General features: G+C 40.0%; 1 long non-coding RNA gene across 1 annotated transcript; it reads left to right on the top strand.

The window, feature by feature from the left end:
- Window positions 1–2,959: 2,959 nt before the first annotated feature.
- On the top strand, window positions 2,960–5,324 carry LOC147424299 (uncharacterized). The gene is made up of 3 exons (XR_015186671.1): window positions 2,960–3,338; window positions 4,450–4,533; window positions 4,677–5,324. It is a non-coding gene; the product is annotated as an uncharacterized LOC147424299 (long non-coding RNA).
- Window positions 5,325–5,885: the final 561 nt, after the last annotated feature.

The following is a 5,885-nucleotide window of genomic DNA, read 5'->3' as shown; positions in this document are numbered from 1 at the left end:
GGGCCTCAAGAGTGTGTAGAACACACACAAGCACTAGACATGCATATATAACTGCTAGATTGTGGAGGGCATCTCTTTGAGGCCAAAGGTAGGAATTATCTCTCATGAAGGGCACAAGCATCCTCATTTTGCAACTCAATAGCACATATATGAAGGATGTATCCATGAGATAATTTCATGGGGGTGGCATTTTTTGTTTATCTTCAATAAATTTAATAGTAGCTAGAAAATACAAAAGCATCATTATCAATTATCATCAAAGAGGTGAAGAGTGTGGTTCATCACTCAAATGCACAACCTTCTATCACATGCTTGATTGGTGGATACATCTTTTTGACCAAGAATTGTAGAATTGTCTCTTAATAATGAGCACAAGCATGATTTCTTTTGGGAGAGAGTAGTATGTACTATGGGATCTAATCCCATGAGATAGTTCCATGGGGCAGTCACTATTTGTTTGTATTCACTACTTCATTAGTAACTGAACAATCCAAAGCATCATGATCTAGTAGCATTCAAATCCATTTTCATAAAATTTTACCAACTAGAATTATTGAAGTCCCTCTCTATAGCCTCGAAATAAAACACCAATTCTACATATTCTAGTCTTATTATTAAACTAGGATAATAGAAGCTACGAGTTTTCACATATCCATATCCTTCTTATGCAAATAACATTATACCTCATAATTTATTTTAAGGATGAGCAAGGGATAATCCCCCACAATCGGCTTTAATGTGTTCAATAGATACAAAATATTGAGTTAAGCTATCCAAATGTTTAAATAATAACTAGGCAAAAGGTTTCTAGCTAGAAATAATCCTACTAGAGTGCTCATGAGGCTTGAATATTAAGTCTCTAGGTCATGAGGCTTTAGAGACTCATAAGGTAGAGACTTTGAAAGATGGATTTCAATTAGAAATATTTTTTAAAGAGTATAGATCATGAGGTTCTCATGAGCTAGAGATAGTGCAACATATAGTCTTGCAGATAGTATCTAGAAAGAAATATTCCTCCAAGAGTTCGCATGAGGATTAATAATTGAGTCTTTAGGTCATGAGGGTCAATAATTAACCTCATGAGCTAGAGACTTTTAAAAATGTATTTCAACTTGAAAGAGCTTTATAGAAGTCTACAGATCACGAGGCTCTCAAGGTTAACACGACTAGGGCATGATTGACACTCTTGAAGATGATTCCTAGCTCAAAATAGTCCCACTAGAGTGCTCACAAGCTTCAAAAGTGAGTCTCCAAGTCATGAGGCTCAACCTTAAATTCGAGCCTCATGAGCTAGAGTCTCGGGAAGATGATCACAAAGAAAGATTTGTGGAAGAGTCTCTAGTGCATGAGGCTCAAACTTAAGTTTGAGCCTCATGAGGTAGGACTCTTGTAGATTGCTTCTAGCTTGGAAGAGTCCTACTAGAGTGTTCGCGATGCTAAAAAATTGAGCCTTTTGATCATGAGATTCAAACACAAGTTTAGGCCACATGAGACTCAAACAAAGGTTTAGGCCATACAACAATTCAACCTTGTGAGCTACACTCTTTTAAAAAATTTCTAGGTAGAAAGAGCTGGACTAGAGTGCTCATGAGGCTTGAAAATTGAGTGTCCATGTCATGAGGCTCGAACTTAAGTTGGAGCCCCAGAGCTAAAGATTGAATGCTCCACTAAACTATAGTGCTCACATGAGGCTTAAAAATTGAGCATCCAAGTCATGAGGCTCCAGCTTAAGTTTGAGCCCACGAACTATAGAGTGAATGCTCAACTAGATAGAATTTTGACAAGAGTCTTTGTCTCAAGAAGCTCATGAACGTAAACTTGAGCCTCATGAGGTAGAGACTTTTGTAAGTGGTTTCTAGCTAGAAAGAATCTTGTTAAAATCTGTAGCTTAGGAAGCTTGAAAATTGAGTCCCTAGGTCATGATGCTCACTCTTTGAAGATGATTCATGGCTCACAAGAATCCCACTAGAGTGCTCACAAGGCTTGAAAAGTGAGTCTCCAAGTCACGAGGCTCAAACTTAAGTTCGAGCCTCATGAGCTAGAGATTGAGGAAGATGATCAACTAGGAAGAGTTGTGGAAGACTCTCTGGTGCATAAGGCTCATAAGTTCGAGCCTCATGAGATATGACTCTTGTCGATTTCTTCTAGATTGGAAGAGTCGTGTTCGTGATGCTTAAAAAATTGAGCCTTTAGGTCACGAGACTCAAACATAAGCTCACATTACATGAGGTAAAGACTGAATTTGAGCCTTGTGAGATACAACCTCTTTTAAAAAGTTTCTAGGTAGAAGAGCTACACTAGAGTGCTCATGAGGCTTAAAAATTGAGTGTCTAAGTCACAAGGCTCGAACTTAAGTTCGAGCCCTAGAGCTAGAGATTGAATGCTCCACTAAAACGAGTCATATTGGAGTTCTTAAATAAGGCTCGAAAATTGAGAATCCAAGTCATGAGTCTCTCGCTCAAGCTTGAGCTCACAAACTATAGAGCGAATGCTCAACTAGATAGAATTTTGGCAAGAGTCTTTGTCTCAAGAAGCTCGTGAACATAAGCTTGAGCCTCATGAGCTAGAGACTTTTACAAATGGTTTTTGGCTAGAAAGAATCTTGCTAAACTCTTTAGCTTAGGAGGCTTGAAGATTGAGTCTCTAGGTCACAAGGCTCGAACTTAAGTTCGAGGCTCATGAGCTACAGACTCTAGAACCATCGAGTGACAGTGCATTGGTAGTTAGTACTAGTGGCTTTGTTTTTCATGGGGTTAAGCCTATTTGTCGTAGAGGTAGAAAAGCATTTAGGGCACTTGGCTAAGCTTTGCTAGGCTCTTTGTGTAGGTGTAACAAAAGGACAGCAAAAGAAAGTGTGTCTAGCACTTGGGCAAAGAGAGCGCAAGTGGATGTATCACGTGCCTTTGTAGGATGCGGTGAGCTCGGATGATATCTACAAGAGAGGTGTTGCTCTTGCACACCACACACTTATCAATTTTGGACAGTTGCACGATCTTCACACATTATTTTAGGTTACGTACATGTACACAAGATAAGCTAGGTTCAAAGACCAGAGGCGGTCGACCGCATATGGTTTCCCTTTCCTCTCCTACTACTGGTTTCATTCAGCAACACATGGGGGTGCAACTGACATCGACTATGGAGAGGCTCAAAAAAGAGGCACTAGAAGGCTCTATGCAAAGGCAAGGTTCACAACAACTGTAGAACAACAAGGATACTTCGGTGCAGGTATCAACATGCCAGGTTTTTGGATGTGAAGTGCATAAAAGAGGCAAAGAAGTGAAGTGAACATGCGAGAGGTAGAAGATTCAGCGGATGTTGTGAAGTGATAATCAGAGGTAGACGATTTAACTCATGCTACACACATCTACACATACAGAAGTTAAGTCTGTGAAAGAGCCTCCTCAAGGCAATGTTCAGATCATTCCGCAACTCATGGAGATTCAAAAGGTTCCGTAAAGTGATCAGAGGTAGAAAATGTAGTGCGTGACGTGATCTGCACACGTCCCATGAATTGATCAGAGGTAGACAAATTAGCAAATCTCATGAAGTGATCAGAGGCATTCATCTTGACGCGGCAGCAGTAGTGAGGCGCAGAAAATGCAACTTTAGATAGTAGCATGCCTGAACAGAGAGTGAAGGAGTTTGTGAGAGATGCGATTGGTTCTCTCTCTCTCTCTCTCTCTCTCTCTCTCTCTCACACACACACACACACACACACAATCCACATGGAGCTTAGAGGGCTCAAGGCATAGAATATAGTACCACAGTTCATGGAGTGCTCATGACACAGCAATGCGACAGGGCATGGCGAGCTCATGGCGGGCTCATGGCAGGCTCACGACACTGCTACGCGATAGGGCATGGCTAACACGTCACTACTTCTCCATCGTCAGTTTCAAATTTTGAAACTAACGTCTGTTTCTAACCTTGCTGTCAACTTTGACGAAGTTAGGGTCGCTTCATAAACGTCCTCCACACCTTCCACTTGGGGACAAAAGATCGCACGCTGCATGCTTTTTGGATGTCCACAGGCTGCAGAGGATGTCATTCGAGCATTGCCACAATGTGTTCGTGGAGTCAGCTACCAGCTAATGACCATCCGCTTGGGTTGTGCAGCTGTTTGAGGAATGTCCGATGAAGTTGTGCCCTTCTATTAGAAGGATGCATTTGAGAATATTTGTGTTCGTTTGTGAAGCCACCCTTAGTTAGTGTACACAGTTTCTCCGTGGTCCTAATGCTTGCTCGAACTATAGCTCGAGCCTTGTTGAACATGTTGTCTTTGCCTTGAACTATAGCTCGAGCCTTTTTGTCTTTGAAAACATGTTGCATGTGGTTGTGTAAAAGAAATATCAAGTCCTAGTTATGTATCATAAGCGTGTTTATACAATTTCTCATCATTGATCCTAGCCTATGACCTAAAACAATCTCATAAGATTTTGTGAACAGGGCACCACATACCTAACTTGGTGTTGTTGGGGCAAAGAATCACCATGTTGATGGGGGGCATGTGGTCCAAGCAGACGCTCATGAGTATGAGTTTCTTACATCAAGAACGTATAACAATTCTTGCAAATTTCTTCTTGTTATTAGTTTTGATTTCTTTAATCTTGTAGTTTGCTATTTTGGAATTTTAAGCTAAAATTCACGTATCACGTGGAATCTTTGAATTGCAGGTCACTCTTGAAGCCTCAAACTCTAGTTTGAGCCTTCCTGGAAGAATGTACAAGAGAAATGCTACAAAAGTTTTCAGATCAAAACATTCATCTTAATCCTTCTTGTTTCTAGTATGACAAGTTCCTAGTAAACTTTTAGAAGATGTTTTACAAATTCTCAAAATACGTCCCAGTGTGAACTACCACAACATCACAGGGTTTTGCAATGGATGCATCACATGTCTTGCTATGTACTATTGACCCTTTCCGTCCAATTGTACCTGGCTAGGTATATACTCAATTTTAAGATGCGAGAGAATTTGTAAGTTTCTTTTGATGTTAACAAGAAAATTTTAGCAAATTTTTATATTACTTCCTAGTTTGTGGCATATTATCTCAACATCATGAGCTTTTGTGTGGGGGCATCCTATACCTATCTAGATGCAATTGAAACTTGTTGGTATAATCTTCATAAAAAGTACTAGGAAAATCCTTTTAGCTTACCAAATTCTCGTATTATTTCCCATATTGTGGCATACCACAATACCATGAGTTTTTGTGTCGGAGGAACCACATACCTAACTTGGTTTTATTGGGACAACTAAACTCAAAGCAGATGGAAGACGAGTGTCCCCTTGATCTCCAATGCACATTGCTAGTACATGGCTTCTCCCTAGAAGCTCCTAATCTTGATCACTATATGGGAAAATGTGAGAGAAAGTACACAGCTTCCTACGTACAAGTGTATGCTACCACTTGTCAGTTTTTGCTTGAAACTTTCTTTTGGGTTTTGGATTGTTTGCTCTTGTAATGACTGTTCTAGCTAGCTCACATTTCAGCATTTCAGCTTTACTGAAACTCAAGCCCCCACTTTTAACCATCTAAGGCCCTCCAAGGTTCTTCAAATTCTATTTCTTCTCTAGAATAAGGCAAAGTTGTTCACTATACAATTCAAAAATTGATGTTTCCCATTCCTTTGTATACTCTTGATCCCAATCTAAACATCAACAATTTCCAAGTTCTCTGTATATTCCTGATTCCTAGCACAATGCACTTTCTGCAAGCTAGTAGAATTAGACACCCAACTCTTGACAACAATGCAACCTAGAAAAGTTGACACCAATAGTTGACAATAATGCAACCTACTAACAATGCAAACTCTACTCTAGAACATGACACCCAACTCTTGACAACAATGCAACCTAGCAAAGTTGACACCAATGGTTGAAA

The sequence above is a fragment of the Adiantum capillus-veneris genome, chromosome 26 (genome assembly GCF_014529385.1).
Source record: "Adiantum capillus-veneris isolate H3 chromosome 26, ASM1452938v2, whole genome shotgun sequence".
Lineage (NCBI taxonomy): Eukaryota > Viridiplantae > Streptophyta > Polypodiopsida > Polypodiales > Pteridaceae > Adiantum > Adiantum capillus-veneris.
Note: the sequence above shows the minus strand (reverse complement) of the source record. Positions and strands in the feature narration are given on the sequence as shown.